Raw genomic sequence first — 20,782 nt, 5'->3', positions numbered from 1 at the left:
CCTGGAGTTACCCACAGTTACCTTGACATTGAGTCAAGCTTTCTCTTCCCTAAACTAGGCGTCCACATTTCTCCACTGGAGAAGTGGTTCTAACAGGCGAGTTTGATCATGTCACACCCCTGCCAGATCCCCTCAAATTGTCCCCCATTGCCTGTGCAGCAGAGCCCAGGGGCTTCACCTGGCTGACAAGGTCAAGGTACTCCCACTTAAGCCTCCTGGTCCTGCATCCCTTATGCTCCAGCCTGTTCTGCACCATGCACATTCCTCTTGCTAGAATCTTGTCACTTCATTAATACTCAGCTCAGCTATCACCTTCCTGAGAAGCCTTCTCTTGCTCCTGGGTGGTCATGATTGGTTTTTCTCCAGCTTGCAAGTTCCCAGCCCTTTGACCAGCCCCAGGTCTGGACTGTGAGATCCCAAAGGTAGCACAGCCTGAGGCTTAAAGGCATGGGCTCTGGGGCAGCCCAACTGGTTTCAGTTTCTTGCTCCACAATTTACTAGCTGTTTGTCTTTGAGCAAGTTACCTATCTCTCTGTGCCCAGTTACCCCATCTATAAAGGGGAGAATGGCATCTACCTCTCAGCAGTCAGCTGAGTTTTATATAAAGGGCTTAGGTCAGCTCAGTGAGGTCACAGGGCAGGAAATTCTACAAGCTAAAATAGTGATATGGTATAGTAAAAGATCTGCCTGCAATGCAGGAGACCTGGGTTTGATCCCTGGGTTGGAAAGATACCCTGGAGAAGGGAAAGGCTACCCACTCCAGTATTCTGGCCTGGAGAATTACATGGACTCTATACTCCATTGGGTCTCAAAGAGTTGGACATAACTTAGCAACTTTCACTTCACTTCCCAGTAATAATACATGGACCATTATGAATTGAACTCTGTCCCCTCCCCCAGTCCCGTATGTTGAAGTCTTAACCCCCACTGCCTCGGAAGTTGACCTTATTTGGAGATAGAGTCTTTACAGAAGTCACCAAGATAAAGTGAGGTCATTGGGGCAGGTCTAATCCAATATGACTGATGTCCTTATGAAAAGGAGGGATGGACATGGAGATACACACAAAGGGAGGACAGTGTGAAGATAAAGTGAGAACATCTTGTGAACATGGAGATGGCCATCCACAGGCCAAGGAGAAGGGAACAGACCCTTCCCTCATAGCCCTCGGAAGGCACCAAAGCAATGACCCTTGATTTTTGACTTCCAGCCTCCAGAACCATGGGGCAACACATTTCTGTTGTTTTGAGTCACACAGTCAGGGGTACCTTTTCAGAGCAGGCCTAGCAAGCTCTTACATGGACCTGACTGGGAAGTTAAGAGAGTTCACTTGAATACTCAATACAGTGCCCTTCCCCCATCAACCTGGGAAGGATTTTGGGCCATGTTGTTGTTCTGATGATCAAAAAAGACAGCTGTGCTTAGCTCTTCAAAGAAGAAATCTGAGAAGTATTTATCAGCACCTGGCTTGAGAAATGGAGTGAAATGATCTCAGGATCGTGGTCAGTATTCCTTTCTGATCACTGAGCCCTGGGTTTGGTTTTTCTCATCTGTAAAACTCTAAAATACTCAAGTCTTGGGAAGTTTTTTCAAAACGAATACTCATATTTTGTTAGGACATACTAAATATAGGCAAGTGAACAAATTATGTGCTTCAGAAAGAATAAGCAGTTTTTGTTTGTTTTTAATTATTTTTAAAAATTGCTAGACCTTCACCACGGTGCTCAGGCTTCCTCTAGTTGCAGGGAGCAGGGGCTACTCTTTGTCATGGTAAACAGGCTTCTCCTTGTGGTAGCTTCTCTTGCTGTGGGGCACGGGCTCTCGAGTGCACGGACTTCAGTAATTTGTGGCACAGGGGCTCAGTAATTGTGGTCTACAACCTTAGTTGCTCTGAGGCATGTGGAATCTTCTCAGACCAGGAATTGAACCCATGACCCCTGCATTGGCAGGCAGACTGTTATCCACTGCACCACCAGGGAAGTCCAGAATAAGCAGTTTGGGGTTATAATATTGGAAAAAGTTAGTTTTTATTTCTTAGTGTTCACTCTTACCGTTTTCATCTTCTCCATTTTATAGATAAGGCAGACTCAAGATTCAAACTCAGATATATTTGACTCAAAGTCATCTTGACCTTTGGTTCAAGTATGGTCGTATTGAATGGTTTTTTGGACAGAGATATTTCAAAATTTTTAAAACAGAACACCTGACCAATTCGTGTTGATGTTTAGCAGAAACTAACAAAATTCTGTAAAGCAATTAAAAAAAGTACACCTGAATTCAAGTCTAGGCCTATCATCCCAGTCACTCTACGTCTCTGAGACCCAGTGTTCTTTTCTCTGTGTCTAATAATACCTATCTGATATTTTGTCCATGAGGATTATATAGGATAATGTCTGTAAAGTACTGTTGTAAATAATAGAATGCCATAAAAATATTCAGAATTGTTGATATTATCACATTCCCCATTCCAAAATTTGAGCAGAGGAGACATAGAATTCAAAGCACTCTCTACTTTGTGTGAGCCAGTCAAGAGCTCACCTTAAAGATCAGTGTGTGATCTTCGGTAGGAATAAGGAAATCATACTTGGGAACAATGTTTAACAATTCGAAGTTGATATACAAGAACAAACCAGCATTTTCCCTTAAGCACTTAAAGGATCAGGACAGAGGTCCATCTTCCACATCCTTAAAAATATCACCCCAAAGTCTCCTGTGTTTTATTTTGTACCCAATGCTGTTTCTGAGTACAATGCCTAGGGACGTTCCCCCAAGCTGTGGTACCCAGGAAAGGGCACTGAATTGGGAGTCTGAAGATCATGATCTGAATTTAGTCTCTGCCACTCCTGCTTGTGTGCATTGAGGCTGCGGTCTACCCAGGGAGATGGGGAGGGACCCTCAGTTTTTATTTTTTAAAAATTATAAAAATATATTTTTATTCAGTTCAGTCACTCAGTCATGTCCAACTTTTTGTGACCCCATGGACTGCAGCACACCAGGCCTCCCTGTCCATTACCAACTCCCAGAGTTTACTCAAACTCATGTCCATTGAGTTGGTGATACCATCCAACCATCTTATCCTCTGTCATCCCCTTCTCCTCCCACTTTCAGTCATTCCCAGCATCAGGGTCTTTTCCAATGAGTCAGCTCTTTCTGTCAGGTGGCCAAAGTACTGGAGTTTCAGTTTCAGCCTCAGTCCTTCCAATGAATATTCAGGACTGATTTCCTTCAGGATGGACTGGTTGGATCTCCTTGCAGTCCAAGGGACTCTCAAGAGTCTTCTCCAACACCACAGTTCAAAAGCATCAATTCTTTGGCGCTCAGCTTTCTTTAGTCCAACTTTCATGTCCATACATGATACTGGAAGAACCATAACTTTGACTAGACGGACCTTTGTTGGCAAAGTAATGTCTCCGCTTTTTTATATTCTGTCTAGGTTGGTCATAACTTTTCTTCCTAGGAGCAGGCGTCTTTTAATTTCATGGCTGCAGTCACCATCCTTACTTATTAAACAGGATTAAATGAATGAGATGACATATTGAAAAAAAAAGCATCAAATATATCCATGTGAAAAGTGAAAGTGTTAGCTTCTCAGTCATGTCCAACTCTTTGTGACCCCATGGACTGTAGCCCACCAGGTTCCTCTGTCCACAGAATTCTCCAGGCAAAAATACTGGAGTGGGTTGCCATTTCCTACTCCAGGGAATCTTCCCAACCCAGGGATCGAATCTGGGTCTCCCACATTGCAAGCAGATTGTTTACCATCTGAGTCACCAGGGAAGCCCAATATCCAGGTACTCTTAGTCTAACCTGCTATTCACTTTTAGGCTGGGTGGTGGAGACCCTAGGAAGAACTTAAGATATTTCTGCTTCATTCTGGTGTACGTGTCATGGACAAGGACCCTAATGTCTGGAACTATAGTTCTCAGAAACAAAGGAATTACCAGTTCTGTGCTAACCAGCTCTGAGCTCTTAATTCCCTCTTAGTGCCCACCCCCATCCCTTGCTTAGTGACTGTTTTGTTGACCTATATTCCAGGAAGGAAGAAAGATAATACTGGTGGAGCACTCACTCTGCGCCACTCCTTGCGTCTAGATGCATTGTTTTGTTCAAACCTCACAAATCATCTGTGAGAAATACTATCCCCATCTTACAGATGAGAAAACAAAAGTTCTCTGGGGTTTCACTCTTGTCATGATTAACAATAGTGGCTAACGCTGACACTTAGATACATCAGCCATGACTCTTAGAGCTCGTTATGTACTACCTCTCAGCCCCTCTAGGATAGGCACTGTCATTAGGCAGGTAGGCACTCCCTGGAGGTCTCCAGTATTGTGAGAGACCCAGAGAGGGTGGACAATTTGCTGAAAGTCACACAGCCAGTTGTGGTGGCACTGGGTTTCAAACCCAGAAGCTGAAGCTTTGAAGAACACATTCTGTAAGAGTTCGTCTCTCCCAGAAACTCTACAGAATGAATAGTGGTGTCAGGGTGTGAAAAGGACAGAGCTGGCTGAAAACGGGAAGGCATCCCAATACCAACACTAGGAAACCCTAGGACACAACTAGCCACATTCTCTGCTTAGAAAAACAAAAGCATTTTCGGCAGTATACAACCCCTAGGGGAAATGGCATAGTCGAAACATTCTTACCATTCCTCCCACCTCTCTTTCAGGCAAGACATCTCCTCATAGCATGGATTCACAATGAAAACCAGTAAGAAATCTCCTAGCAGAAAAATAGATCCTGGCTACATCCTTCATCTGAAAAGTTGTTTCTGAATATGTTGTTCTGAGTGCTTTCCAGTTAACTCCTTAAAATATCAGCTGGTGAAGGCGTTCATCTTTGCTTCATGGGGTATAAATCTCCCATATCTTTACTAGTGCCAAAGACAAATTTATATCGACTTTTGGCTTCACAAGTTTGATTTAGGAGAGAATATTCAACTTTTAGACTGTTGGGAACATTTCCTGTGTGAAACTGGGGACTGTAAAGGATAAGGAATTCCAGTATTGCCTTTCCATGCCACCGGCACTGATGAAGAGAGGGCTGCATCCTCCCAGAGGAGGTGGCGTAGATTAGGTTAGGAACCTGGGCAGAGTTCCAGAGGCTCAAAGTTAAGCTTTGCTCCTTGGGCCATTAACTCCACGGACCTGTTTTTCTTCAATCTGAAAAGTTGGAATACTCTCTGAATATATCACATCCTCCACTCAGTTGGGGCTTCCCTGGTGGCTCAGATGGTAAAGCGTCTGCCGGCAATGTGGGAGATTTGGGTTCGATCCCTCGGTCAGGAAGATCCCCTGGAGAAGGAAATGGCAACCCACTCCAGTACTCTTGCCTAGAAAATCCCATGGAGGGAGGAGCCTGGTAGGCTACAGTCCATGGGGTTGCAGAGTTGGACACGACTGAGTGACGTCACTTTTTTTTTCTTTCTATATCTTATGAAAATGATTCACAGATGTACGTGAAATGTCTTTCTCTGCTTCAGTTGTCCCACTCAAAATGTTAGGAAACATGTTGTTTTGAGAAACAGCTTGGCCTTGGGAAGAAATCTATGTGACTTTGGACAAGTCTTCAGTATCTTCATCTGTAAAACGATGGGTGGAATCAGAGTCTTCAGTTACCACTTTGAGACATGCGAAGAATTTCTGGTTCATGGGGGAGGTTAAGAGGATTAGTGATGTTTTTCTTCTTCTTTATTGGTAAACCCGCTGTTTTGCCCCAAGTAGAATCTGAAGCAACTTAATGTTGTTTATGAGTCTTTATGCTTTGCATATGCTTTATGCATTTCTTTATGCTTCTCTGGCTAATGAGCTCCAAATATAGGATTGTAGTCAATACTGAGCATCTAACAGCTTCAAGTCAAACATTTGGTTCAGATTCTGGCTCTCTGACTTCCAAGTCATGTGTTGAGAGGATGACATCACTAGTGGTGTGTCCCTCAGTGAGTATTACCAGCTCCTGTTGAACATGTAGTGTGTGTGTATATGTGTATGTATAAGTGAGAGACTGACCCACCCTGACCTTTAGGTTAAGCCACTGAGATTGAGGAGTTGCTTCGTTACAATAAAACCTAGTCTATCCCAAGTACCGTATACCCCAAAAGTCTTATTTCAGAGCATGTATGTGGGTTTCCAGTTGATAACATTTTGGAAGATAAGCATGAACACAACTGAGTGACTAACACAGCCACACTGTATCTAGCTCTTCCTTTGAATGTGCTGTGCTAAGTCGCTTTAGTCGTGTCCAGCTCTTTGCAGCACTATGGACTGAGCCTGCCATGCTCCTCTGTCTGTGGGGTTTTTCAGGTTAGAATACTGGAGTGGGTTGCCATGCCCTTCTCCAGGGGATCTTCCCATCCCCAGAATTGAACCCAGCTCTCCTACATTGTCGGAAAAGGCAATGACAACCCACTCCAGTACTCTTGCCTGGAAAATCCCGTGGATGGAGAAGCCTGGTAGGCTGCAGTCCATGGGGTCGCTAAGAGTCGGACACGACTGAGTGACTTCACTTTCACTTTTCACTTTCGTGCATTGGAGGAGGAAATGGCAACCCACTCCAGTGTTCTTGCCTGGAGAATCCCAGGAACGGCGGGGCCTGGTGGGCTGCCATCTATGGGGTCGCACAGAGTCAGACATGACTGAATCGACTTAGCAGCAGCAGCAGCAGCAGCTCCTACATTGTAGGTGGATTCTTTACTGTCTGAGGCACCAGGGAAGCCCGCCCTTTGAATAATATAGTCTAATCTGCACAGCAATCTGGCAAAGATGAGTACCATTACTGTTTCTGTCTTCAGCTGGTGAGAGTGGGCTTCAATGAGTTTAAGTGACTAGCCCCCAAAACCACAAAACTGTTAAGCTGATCCCAGCGTTGAATCCATCTGACCCCAGAGATATTTAATTTAACAGACAAGGTACTGAGGAACCAAAAAGAAAGTTGCTCAGTTGTATATGACTCTTTGTGAGTCCAAGGACTATACAGTCCATGGAATTCTCCAGGCCAAAATACTGGAGTGGGTAGCCTTTCCCTTCTCCAGGGGGTCTTCCCACCCAGGGATTGAATCCAGGTCTCCCACATTGCAGGCAGATTCTTTACCAGCTGAGCCACCAGGGAAGCCCAAGAATACTGTAGTAGGTAGCCTCTCCCTTCTCCAGTGGATCTTCCCGACCCAGGAATCAAACCGGGGTCTGCTACACTGCAGGCGGATTCTTTACCAACTGAGCTATGAGGGGAGCCCGAGGGACCAAAACCTCAAATACAATTTAGACCTCTTCAAATTGCTCTGAGTTTAGTAGAGAAGATCTATAAAAATAGCATGTTTTTAATACACTGTGACAGTTATAATATGAACAATGACATTATGTTCAAATAACTAAGGAAAAAGAGAGAATCTTTTAACTTGACTTGGATGAGGCAGAAAAGCCTCTCCCAAGGGAGGTAACTTGTGATTTGGGTTTTAAAAGTTAAAAAGCGTTCACCAGGCAGTGGGCTATGGGGGAGGGAAAGGCATTCCAGGCACATGTGCGTGCTCAGTCATGTCTGACTGTGCAACCCCATGGACTATAGGCCACCAGGCTCCTCTATCCATAGAATTTTCCAGGCAAGAATATTAGAGTGGGTTGCCATTTCCTATTCCAGGGGATCTTCCGACCCATTGATTGAACCTACATCTCCTGCGTTGGCAGGTGGATTCTTGACCACTGGGAAGCCCTATTCCAGGCATGGGGAATAGCATATATGAAGGAGGCAGAAAAGTGGCATATTTGGGAACAAAGAGACATGAGGCAAAGGAAAAGATAGGGGCTTGTGTGCCTCTGTTGAAGACTGCATCCTCCGCACAGCACTAGATAAATTCTGGGTGAAGAGTAGGGTGGTAGGTGGGTGGCAGGAAGAATAGAGCAGGTGCTGAATTAACTAAGTCCTCCTCCCCTTCCTCAAGTTGCTTATGATCCAATGGGTATGTGGCTATGCTTATTTCAAGGTTTCAGATAGAGCTTTGGGGAATCATTATGAGTCCTGCTTTAAGCCATTCCCTTTTACCTCATCCCCCCCACCATGAGGTTTATTCATCTGTTCATTAATTTAGTATCTAGTTTTGAGTATCCACCACATGGCAGGTGCTGTGTTGTGAATGCTGGAATCCCAAGCTAATTGCTTATTCTCTTTGGTAAGCCCATTCCAAGGGTTAACTGCTCTTTCTATGTGGAAAATCCTTTTGTGTCAGATCTATGGCATTTATATATATTTAATGTCTTAAATCTGTGTTGCATTCCATTTATTTTTTACTTTATTCAAAGTGTCCTTATAATTCATTTTATATGATATTTATAAGAACTTCATGGGGTAGATAGGATAAATAGAATTATTTATATTTCCAGTATCACCCCAAAAGAATGTGATTTTGTATCTTTAATTGGTCAATAAGTATATTGAATAACTACCTTATTCAATATGTTATTGAATAATAATTGAATTATTATATAATTATTGAATAATATGCTTATTCAATATATATATAATATGTATATACTTATACAATAAATATATTGAATAATTAACTTCCTCAAGCCATGATAAGTACTTGTGAGAAACAGTTTCTATATGGTTGAATAAGATTATGATTACAAAGTTCATGTATGCATATTCCTTTAGTCAATGTAAATTTATTAATTGCTTACTGTGTGATCAGCATCAAATGTTAGAATCAGGGATTTCTAACCCTTACAACAGACTTTCAAAATCAAGGGTCCCATTCTGTAGATGAACAAACTGAAACTCTGAGAAATTAAGGGACTTCTCAAAAATCACAGAGTGACATATTCAATCCTGGGCTGATTCAGATATTATTTTTCTATTCAGTTTGACTTCAACAAGTCAAAAGCCCACACATTCTTCATAAGGATCCAGGGTGTTACACCTTAAAAATCAGCTAGACCACTTCTCTTCTATTTATCATATTTCTTCTCTTGGAGTTAAGCAATTGTCAATGATTATTTTTTGTTTGCCAGCATCATTTGTTATTAAAACCTTATTATGTTCTCTTGTCAATAATCCAAAGAAAAATCCCAGTTAATATTCCATTAAGTGCTACATTCCCATTATTCTGCATTGCAGTTATTCTGCCTGTTTCTCAAGATAGTATCCCTGAGCTAAGTGACAGTCTGACCCAGAAATCATGAGATCAGTACAAGGCCATCTCCATCTAGTTGCCTGGTCATTTTTTTCCTTGCCAAGTGGCATTAGTAGTAAAGAACCTGCCTGCCAAAGCAAGAGACTTAAGAAATGCAGATTCCATCCCTGGGCCAGGAAGATCCCCTGGAGGAGGGCATGGCAACACACTCCAGTATTCTCCAGTGCCTAGAAAATCCCATGGACGGACAGAGGAGCCTGGCAGGCTACAGTCCGTGGGGTTGTCGAGAGATGGACAGGACTGAGCACACACTTACTTACTAGAGAAACCTTCAGAACAGAGTGCAAACGTGGATTAAGCATAAGTAAAGCCAAACTGAATGTTTGAAGGGTGAGTCCCGTGTTGTCCATTGTTCTGAACTAGTTTCGCTGGCTGGGCTGGAGCACAGGTGAAGAATTGTGAGGGATAAGGAGATTGGAGAATCCCATGGACAGAGCAGCCTGGAGGGCTATGGTCCATAGAGTTGCAAAGAGTTGAATACAACTGAAGTGACTTAGCATACACACACATGGAGATTTCACAGAATGAGGAGAAGTAGAACCGAGGGGTAAAGTCCATGGATACTTCAGGTCAGTGAATGCGGAAGAGGAAGGTCAAAATGGAAGCACTGGAAATTAGAATACCACCTCTCAGAAATGCAATTTTTCATCTGAAACCAGCAGACCGATTAATTCTGTACATATTTCTTAAGCATGTGCTTTTTGCCACAGACATTCATTTCATCATAAAAATCACCACAATCATCATAGTCATCAACATCAGTGTCCTCCTCCTCCTCATTCTCTTTATTCACATCACAACCCTTCTCATCACAATATCATTACTGGAGGCCTCCTTTGTGTCAGGCCCTGGGCCAGTCTTGATGCCCATGGCAGTTCTATGATGTGAATAGTTGTATCTTCAACTTACTCACCCAGAAATAGGGAACAGAAAACTGAGATAGCTTTGTCAAAGTGACAGAGCCATAATTCATAGAGATGGGGTTCTAAGTTAAGACTCTCCACCCCAAGGCCCATGTGCTTATCCCTATTGCTGCACTTAAGGTAGCTCTTAGTCTAGGGAGGAAAGGGGAAATGGAGAAGACAGTAATTGTAATAAACACTGCAATTGAGAGAAGTACAGGGTTTCTTGGAGCAGAGAGGAGTGAGCACTCTCACTGCATATTTGTTAGAAGGCTTCCTCATGAAGTTGCAAGTGATCTGAGTCAAGCAATACATATGTTCCAGACAAGGAAAGTGGAGAAGGGAATTCCAGGCAGTGGATGAAATGTGTGCAAAAGCATGGATGCCTTCATTCTTTCAACAAATATTTACTGCCTTCTCTGCTTCAGGTACTGTTAGAACACCCAAGGGTGAATTAAAAAAGAGAGAGACGTATCCAGTGCAATGGGTGCCCTGGAGAAAAGTCTGGAAGCTTCAAGGACAGTGAGAATTTACAGGTAAAAATGAGGAGAAAACAAGCTGTGGATAATATCCTGTAGTATGATGCCTTCAACACGACCTAGTACATAATAGGCACTTGACTAGTGAATGACCGAATGATCTCTGGTGACCTTTACCACAGTCCAGCTGCTTATAATAAGTCCCATGAGGACAGAGTACATTTGTTCACCACGATCACCACTTGTATCTGCAGTGGAGCCACCAAGTTGCACCTCTCCAGGGGACTCTGTCCACAGGGTAGCCTTTGTGAATGGTCTGTGTGATCACAATGTGACAAATGCCTCTGGGAGTGTGCAGCTTGGCAGCCTGGGTTCACTTCTGCTCCAGGAGATTCATAATTATTGATTGAATTAGCTAACAAATGAACAAGGCAGGCTCAACAGAGATTAGTGTTCTTCAGCCTCTTAGTCATGTAGAAGGCATTAGTTAACTCTCATGCTGTAAATCACCATGTCTTATTTCACAGGTGGGGAAGAGATACAGAAAGCCTGTCTCTAAAGACACATTTATGGAGTGTAAGAGCTGAAAGAGAAACCCAGGCTTCCCTTAGTGTTTTTCTACTACAGCGTGCAGTTTCTCTGTAAATCCGTCAGTTCATGGTTTCCTCCAAGGATGCCTCTTTCCTGGGAAACAGCTGGGTTACAGAGAGCATCCTTGGCCCCCTGCCAAGGTAAAGGAAATTGGGAGCTGTGTCAGGGATCAGTGTGTAACTAATTGCTACTGTAAACCTCTCACAAGAGGCTCTGACTTCACTAGCTCTTTGAGGAAAGACGATCCTGAGGTTTAGTGAGCAGATTAGAAGAATACATATTTAGAAAGCATAAAGACTGCTGAGCATCAGTTTGGATGAAGAAATTCTGCCCCAGATGAAGGGCCTTGCATATACTCTTCAGTTGCATTTATCTTAACTGCTTTCAGACAAAAATTGAGGCTGCAGTAGTATGCTAGAAAGAACCAGGGATTGAGGTCTAAAGGTCTAAATCAATCTTTCATTAATCTTTGATCACTTGGCCCCTCCAGTTTAGGTTCTTCATCTGTAAAATGAAGTTAACCATTTCTCCACTGCAGTATTGTGGGAAACTAAACAAAACAATGTATGAAGAGGGTCTGACCCAATGTGGTGGAGTGAAAAGAACTTGAGTTTTGGAATCAGACTTGATTTTTAAATCCAAATTTACCTCTTAATAATGATGCAAACTTCAACAACATCAGTAATAGTAAAAGCAATCATGATAATAGCTAGCGTTTATAGAAAACATGCTAGGCACCAGGCACTGTGATAACCTCTAACAAGGATGGTCTAAATTAATAGCCAGCAGTAAAGTAAGCTCTACTATTGTCTCCATTTTATTGATGAGAACTCAGGTGATCGAGTTGGACATGGCCTCACTGAGAGTAAAAGGGCACAATCCAAAACAGATTACCTGATGCTAAAGTCCACAATGTGGCTTTTTATTGAAATATACCTGATTTACAATAAATATTACATTAGCTTCAGGTATATGGCATAGTGATTCTTTTGCAAATTTATTCCATTATAGGTTATTATAAGATGTTGGGTATAATTATCTGTTATACAGTAAATCCTTGTTGCTTATATATTTTATGTGCAGTAGTTTGTATCTATTAATCCCATACTCCTAATTTATCTGTCAGCCCTCCCTCTCCCCTTTGGTAACCATATTTTCTATGTCTGTGAGTTTATGTTTTGTGTTTGAATTCATTTGTATTATTTTTTAGACTCTACTTATAAGTGAGTTCAGTTCAGTTGATCAGTCATGTCCGACTCTTTGCGTCCCCATGGACTGCAGCACACCAGGCTACCCTGTCCATCACCAACTTCCAGAGCCTGTGCAAACTCATGTCTATCATGTCAGTGATGCCATCCAACCATCTCATCCACTGTCGTCCCCTTCTCCTCCTGCCTTCAATCTTTCCCAGCATCAGGGTCTTTTCCAATGAGTCAGTTCTTTGCATCAGGTGGCCAAAGTATTGGAGTTTCCGCCTCAACATCAGTCCTTCCAATGAACACCCAGGATTGATCTCCTGTAGGATGGACTAGTTTGTTCTCCTTGCTGTCCAAAGGACTCTCAAAGTCTTCTCCAACGCTATAGTTCAAAAGCATCTATTCTTTGGCACTCTGCCTTCTTTATGGTCCAGCTCTCACATCCATACATGACTACTGGAAAAACCATAGTTTTGACTATATGGACCTTTTTCAGCAAGGTAATGTCTCTGCTTTTTAATATGCTGTCTAGGTTGGTCATAGCTTTTCTTCCAAGGAGCAAACGTCTTTTAATTTCATGACTGCAGTCACCATCTGCAGTGATTTTGGAGCCCCCCAAAATAAAGTCTGTCACTGTTTCCATTGTTACCCATCTATTTGCCATGAAGTGATGGGACCAGATGCAATGATCTTAGTATTTTGAATGTTGAGGTTTAAGCCAACTTTTTCACTCTCCTCTTTCACTTTCATCAAGAGGCTCTTTAGTTCTGCATATCTGAGGTTATTGATATTTCTCCCCACAATCTTGATTCCAGCTTGTGCTTCGTCCAGCCTAGCATTTTGCATGATGTACTCTGCATATAAATTAAATAAGTAAGATGACAATATACAACCCTGACATTCTCCTTTCCCAATTTTGAACCAGTCTATTGTTCCATGTCTGGTACTAACTGCTACTTCTTGACCTGAATAGAGGTTTCATAGGAGGCAGGTAAGGTGGTCTGGTATTCCCAACTCTGTAAGAATTTTCCAGTTGCTTGTGATCCATGAAGTCAAAAGCTTTAGCATAATCAAGAAAGCAAAAGTAGATGTTTTTCTGGAATTCTCTTGCTTTTCCCATGACCCAACAGATGTTGGCAATTTTGTCCCTGGTTCCTCTGCCTTTTCTAAATCCAGCTTGAACATCTGGAAGTTCTCAGTCACATACTATTGAAGCTTGTCTTGGAGAATTTTGAGCATTACTTTGCTAGCATGTGAGATGAGTACAATTGTGTGGTGGTTTGAACATTCTTTGGCATTGCCAAAGAATTGGGACTGAATTGAAAACTGACTTATAAGTGATACCATATACTATTTGTCGTTCTCTGTCTGCCTTACTATACTTAGAATGATCATCTCTAGGTCCATGCTTCTGCAGGAGATCTTCCCAACCCAGGGATTGAACCCAGGTCTCCTGCACTGTAGGCAGACGCTTTACTGTCTGAGCCACCTGGGACGTCCTAGGTCCGTCCATGTTGCTGCAAATGACAATATGTCATTCTTTTTATGGCTGAGTAATATTCCATTGTACATGCATATCTTCTTTAGTATGTTGATGGACACTTAGCTTGTTTCCATGTCTTGACTACTATAAATAGTGCTGCTATAAAAATTGGGGTGCATGTACATTTTCAAATTCGAGTTTTCATCTGTTCTGGATATATGCCCAGGAGTGGGATTGCAGGATCATATGGAAACTCTTGTTTCTCAAGGAATCTCCATTCTATTCTCCATAGTGGCTGCATGAATTTATGTTCCCACCAATAGTGTGAGAGGGTTCCCTATTCTTCACACCTTCTCCAGTGTTTGTTATTTGTAGACTTTTTGATGATGGCCATTTTACCTGATATGAGGTGATATTTCACTGTGGTTTTGATTTGCATCTCTCTAATACTTAGTGATCACAGCATGGTTTTTAATCTCTAAACTGTTCTCTCTCTCCAAACCTCAGCTTTCTTTTCCATAAAATGGGGATAGTAACACCTGCCCAGCCTGGTTAGTAGAAGGTGATATCTGGAAAGCACCTGTTGCAGGGGTCCAAGTAGCTTAACATGTGGTATGGTGATGGGGCCATGGTAGAGGGGGTGGTGATACCTCTGAGGATTATTGGTTTTGCAGATCTTCCAGGTGACTTCTGTGGCTGTTATTGGAGAGAGAAGATACTGGATAGACAGAAAACCAGATAGGAGCTGCTATCTCTTCTTTAAAAAACAAAACAAAATCACTGAACACCTGTGATTGCTCCCCGATCTCCCTCCGTTGCATATAGAGTGCTGTCTTTGATTTCTTTTACTATTTTTTTGTGCAGCTGGGACTCTAATATGAAAAGCAAACCTAGGAACTAAAAATGGTTGCGTTGGCTGAGGAGTTTACATCACATGCTGTAGGGTGAAAGCTTATAAAGTGACTCAAAGAAGTTATTCAGCCCTTCTCTTTTCAGTGTTCAGTAAATTGCTCCTTAAGTAAAACCATCACAACCCAAAGGACACTAAATGACTGTTCTGCCTGGGGCGAGAGGGCAGCACAGAGAGCAGGCAGTGCTCTCAAAAAAGGACCCTCTGTGGTCAATATTTCCAACTTGCTGGCAGTCAGTTTCTAGGGAACTTTCCCTGTTCTTGCCCCAAGTTTCAGTGACAAACAAGCATGGAGAGTGTAATGAGGAGGCCATAATGGGGTAGTTCAAGGACCGGTCTGCTGGCAGGGTCATAAATTTTGACTTCAGGCCCTTATCCCCAGACTATTAACTCAGTCATACGTTAGCCCTTCTGCTGGGAGGCACATTTTGAATTAGGCATCTGAGGACGTATGACCCAAGTTATCCCCTGAGACCCTCACCCCCACCACTAAATGCCATTAACAAGCAACATTTTGGTATCTTAAAGCAATTTCTAGCCCATTGCCCCTTTTCTGTTTTGTTTTAGGTTGTTAGTATTTTTTTTTTTCTTCTTTTCCTGATTTCCTAAAAGGCATCATAACCTTATTGGTTTGAAATGAATAGCTCTTTCCGTTTTCTTCATCCTGAGGGTTTCTGTACTGCTGTACCTTGAATGAAGGTATGTAACTTGCAAAATTGATCACTAACTCACTATTTTCCCGTATAGCCTGTGAAGGTATTGAGAAGCATAAAAATGCAAATGTATGTTGATAAGCTTTTTAATGGCTTTCAGGATGCAGCCTCAGCCCCATTTCTTACCCCTCTTTGCCTCACATTTCAGCCACGCTCCCCACTTTGGAAATGCACACATGCCAGACTCTCTCATGCAGCATGCGTGCGTACCTGCTCAGTTACTTCAGTTGTGTCCAACTCTTTGCCACCCTAAGGACTGTAGCCCTCCAAGCTCCTCTGTCCATGGAATTTCCCAGGCAAGAATACTGGAGTGGGTTGCCATGCCCTCCTCTAGGGTTTCTTCCCAACCCAGATATCTAACTTGTGTCTCCTACACTGCAGGCAGATTCTTTACTGCTAGGCCACCAGGAAAAAGCCCTTCTCATGCCTCAGGTCTTATAAATATGTCCTCTACCTAGAATGCCTGCCACCCTTCTGACAGTCACGCTCCTGTTTATTCTTTGCATCTGGGTTTCTCCAGGAAAGACTTTGTACTCATCAAACCTGGTTTGGTTATCCCTCTGTCTGCCCTGGTACTGCCTGGTCACAGTGACCACTGGGTCCTGTTATCATCATTGTTTACTTGTCTGTCTTTTCCAGAAGACTGTGAACATCATGAAGGCAAGTCCTGTGTCTGTCTTACTCATTTATGTTAACTATTGTAGAAATGCAACAAGTAATTGCCGAATGAATTTGGGGAAAGACAAATGAAAGCCTGTCACAGAGAAAAAGCATGCTATAGCACTGAGTTCATTTGAAAACATCACAAGTTTTAACTCTTTACAGTAGATAAGACATGGGAACAAATGTCTATCAACAGATGAATGAATAAAGAATATGTGTATACAAACACACACAGGAATATTAGTCATAAAAAAGAATGAAAGAATTCTATTTGCAGTAACATGGATGGATCTAAAGAATATCATACTAAGTAAGCCACACAAAGAAAAATATTATAGGTTATCACTTATATGTGGGAATCTAAAATATGACACAGATGAACATATCTACAAAGCAGAAACAGATTCACAGATATAGTGAACAGACTTTGGTTGCCCAGAGCAGAGTGGAGAGGGAAGAATTGGGAGTTTGGGATTAGCAGATACAAGCTATTATATATAGGATGGATAAACAACAAGGTCCTACTGTATAACCCAGGGAACTATATTCAATATCCTATGATAAACTATAATGGAAAAGACTGAATGCGCGCACGCACACACACACACACACACACACACACACACACACACACACACACACAAAATTTATATAGGCTTCCCTGGTGGCTCAAACGGTAAAGAATCTGCCTGCAGCACAGGAGACCTGGCTCTGATCCCTGAGTCAGGAAGATCCCCTGGAGAAAGGAATGGCTACCGATTCTAGTATATTGCCGGGAGAATTCCGTCGACAGAGGAGCTTGGTGGGCTACAGTCCATGAGGTCACAAAGAGTTGGACATGACTGAGTGACTAACACTTTCACTTTCATGTATAAACTGAATCACTTTGCTGTACAGCAGAAATTTTTTTAATAGGGTATTGAGTTTATAAGAAATTGAAGGATAGTTTCTTTACAATGTTATGTTGTCTGTGCTGTACAACAGCATGAATCAGCTATAAGCATACATATATCCAATCCCTCTTGGGCCTTCTTCCCACCCCCTACCTGCATCCCGGCTCTACAAGTCATCACGGAGCACCAAGCTGAGCTCCCTGTGCTATGCAGCTGTTTGCTGTTAGCTAGCTAGTTCACTCATGTGTGTGTCAATGCTGGTGTCTCAGTTTGTCCCGCCCTTTCCTTCCCTCCTGTGTCCACTTGCCTGTTCTCTGCATCTGGACCTCTATTCCTGTCCTGGAAATAGGTTCATCATGGACTGCAGAAATTAACACAACATTGTAAATCAACCACTGCTGCTGCTGCTAAGTCGCTTCAGTTGTGTCTGACTCTGTGCAGCTCCATAGATGGCAGCCCACCAGGCTCCTCCATCCCCGGGATTCTCCAGGCAAGAACACTGGAGTGGGCTGCCATTTCCTTCTCCAATGCATGAAAGTGAAAAGTGAAAGTGAAGTCACTCAGTTGTGTCCAACTCTTAGCGACTCTATGGACTGCAGCCCACCAGGCTCCTCCGTCCATGGGATTTTCCAGGCAAGAGTACTGGAGTGGGGTGCCATTGCCTTCTCCAAAATCAACCACAGTTCAATACAATTAAAAATAATAATAATGAAATGTGCGGGGAGCGAGCTCCGCCCCTGGCAATAGGCTTTAATGTCTGGACTGGGTTCTGCCATTGGCTAAGGTACTCATTAGCTATGTGACCCGAGCAAGCTACAGAAGACTCTGATCCTTGAGTTTTTCTTCATTTTCAGGAGCACAGCTCAGAAGCCCATGACAAGGATTAAAATAATTGAGAGGAATACATATGTGCACCGTGCCTGAAAGCATAATAACATAATAAGGATTCAGTACATCTTTCATATCCTTTTATCTGGAATTACTAACTTTCCCTCAGTTTCCTCCATCCGTAAATACATCTGAATGCTTTCTAATCAGCTCAGTTCAATTCAAATAAGACGTATTATCCATCTAAATTCAGTGTGCCCAAGTATAGTGAGGCAAGAATGAGTAGAAAAGAATACATGCAGTCTGGTCTATGACCTTGAGGACCTCACAGTGTGAATAGGATATAAGTAAAGCAGACATAAATATGGAAGTTTTTTTTTTTAGTAATTCCAAAATTGTGTATTCCTTCTTGAAGTTGTTTTAGTAAGTAGCCTTCTGATTCACAAGTAAAATATCTGTGATTTTATTACTCTCTTTTTAGAACCTTTTAGAAGCTCTTAATAAAATTAAATGGGAAAATGGCAGTAAGCCAAATGTGCCGCAGAATATGGATCAGGTACTGCTAGGGCTTCCCTGGTGGCTCAGTGGTAAAGAACCCATCTGCTAATACAGGAGATATGGCTTTGATCCCTGCTTCGGGAAGATCCCCTGGAGAAGGAAATGACAACCCACTCCAGAATTCTTGCCTGGAAAACCCCATGGGCAGAGAAGTCTGATAGGCTACAGTCCATGGGGTCTCAAAGAATCAAACATGACTTAGCAACTGAACAACAACAATTTCTAGGCTAACCTAAGAACTGGAGGAGCTTTTGGGACAGATTGATAACTTGGCTAAATCTCAAAAAGATGAATAATTTTAGCCAGATGAATAAGTATTTAGAAGGCATTCTAAGCAGAGGGAACAGCATGAATAAGTTGCACAGGGCAAGTTAAAATTTGCTGGAAAGTGAAAGAAAGTCAAGTCGCTCAGTTGTATCCGACTCTTAGCGACCCCATGGTCTGTAGCCCACCAGGCTCCTCCGTCCATGGGATTTTCCAGGCAAGAATACTGGAGTGAGTTGCCATTTCCTTCTCCAGGGGATCAGGGATTGAAGCCAGATCTCCCTCATTGTAGGCAGACACTTTACAGTCTGAGCCACCAGGGAAGTTCAAAAGATTTGCTGGAGGGGTTAGATAAAGACAGGAAGTAGGAAATGAAGCTGGTGACAGAAGCAGGAAAAGAACAGAGGGTCGTATGTGGATGGCTAGGGAAGGTCTGATTTACCATGAGGACGGTGGGGAACCACTAGAGGATTTAGCAGGGAGAGGTATAATCAGAACTGCATTTTTGATGCATCATTAGTGTGAACTTGATTTATAAGTCTCTAAGAAAGACTTTTTAAAGAGCATCCCCTCTAGGTCATTACCCCTGAAAACCTATTTATTTTTTCATTCAGTAGTCATTTGGTAAGTACTTATTGAGTACTTACTAGGACTAAAGCATTATGCTCTATTCCTGTGGGCTCTATAGAGGTACATATGGTTTTCTACCTGCTGCGGTATTCACAGACTTTTGGGGAAGATGAGATATTTACTTGAGTAATTGTGTAGTAGGACATGGAATATAGTAAGAGGCATGAGACCAAAAGAGATATGCAGGTAAAATTGTATAGATATGTTTCCCAGTCTATTCCTTGGACCAGATATAGGCTTCATAATAAGCCTCTTGTGATAATTCATAATATATGGGCTCTCCAGAAATTGTTTTAGTGGGGTGGGTTTAGGATTCCCCAGGACATTCCAGTGCACTGCAAGATTTGAGAACCATTGCCAGAGGGATCTGATAAAGGAGTGGTTACATTTTAAAGGGGGCCAGTGATGAGGGTTCGGAGAAGGCAATGGCACCCCACTCCAGTACTCTTGCCTGGAAAATCCCGTGGATGGCAGAGCCTGGTAGGCTGCAGTCCATGGGGTCGCTAAGAGTTGGACACGACTGAGTGACTTCCCTTTCACTTTTCACTTTCACGCATTGGAGAAGGAAATGGCAACCCACTCCAGTGTTCTTGCCTGGAGAATCCCAAGGACGGGGGAGCCTGGTGGGCTTCCATCTATGGGGTCGCACAAAGTCAGACACGACTGAAGCGACTTAGCAGCAGCAGTGATGAGGGTTTCATGGCATAGGAAGCATTTGAGCTGTGTCAGAGAACAAGGGGATGTGGGTTTGATCCCTGGATTGGGAAGATCCCTTGGAGGAGGAAATGGCAACCCACTCCAGCATTCTTACCTGGAGAATCCCATGGACAGAGGAGCCTGGTGGACTATGGTCCATAGGTCTCAAAAAGTTGGGCACAACTGAAAGAGCTTATCCTTTCCTAGACAGATGAGTAGAATTTGGACAGTAGATGTCTGGCAAGGCCATTCCAAGTGGCAAATGAAGCACAGGTTATGGTGGGATTCAGGAAAAGAAAGCACCTGTTGGGGGAACCCCAGGAGTTCTGCACAACTGTAACATAAAGAGGTATGATGGTTGTTTGGGACCAGATTAAGGAGGCAAAGGACTTAATACTTTAATGGCTAGATAATTATAAAATACTACTAATTTTTCAAAAATGGAAAGGCAAAACCAGAACTATATTTTAGATCTATCAGGTCACTGAAAAAATGTCTAAAGAAGCCAGATCACCTGTTAGAAAGTGATTGCAAAAATCCAAGTAGATAAAGATGACCAGCTAGACAAGAGATAATTGGTGGCTCAGATAGTTGGTGGCTCAGTATTCTTGCCTGGAGAATCCCTGTGGACAGAGGAGTCTGGCAGTCTACAGTCCATGGGATCAAAAAGTGCTGGACATGACTGAGTGACTAAGCAACAGCAGCAAGTAGATGATAACCAGCTAGACAAGGAATAATTATGGTAACAGCTGCCATTCACTATGCTTAGAGTTAGGATAATTGTTGTGTGTTTT

At 42.7% G+C, this 20,782-nt stretch overlaps 1 protein-coding gene across 8 annotated transcripts in view; it reads left to right on the top strand.

The window, feature by feature from the left end:
- Positions 1 to 20,782, top strand: part of FYB2 (FYN binding protein 2) — a 123,367-nt gene that overhangs the window by 5,657 nt on the left and 96,928 nt on the right. For 2 of the 8 annotated variants that reach the window (XM_086390186.1, XM_086390184.1), the window contains exon 2: positions 10,513 to 10,620. The exons of the other annotated variants lie outside the window; for them this stretch is intronic. The gene's annotated coding sequence lies outside the window, so the exon portion shown is untranslated. The remainder of the gene's footprint in view (positions 1 to 10,512; positions 10,621 to 20,782) is intronic. 8 annotated transcript variants of the gene reach the window in all.

The sequence above is a fragment of the Bos grunniens genome, chromosome 3 (assembly GCF_055505025.1).
Source record: "Bos grunniens cultivar Pamir isolate PY7600 chromosome 3, Bosgru_T2T1.0, whole genome shotgun sequence".
Lineage (NCBI taxonomy): Eukaryota > Metazoa > Chordata > Mammalia > Artiodactyla > Bovidae > Bos > Bos grunniens.
The sequence above is the reverse complement of the archived record's forward strand: the minus strand, read 5'-3'. Positions and strand labels throughout refer to the sequence as shown.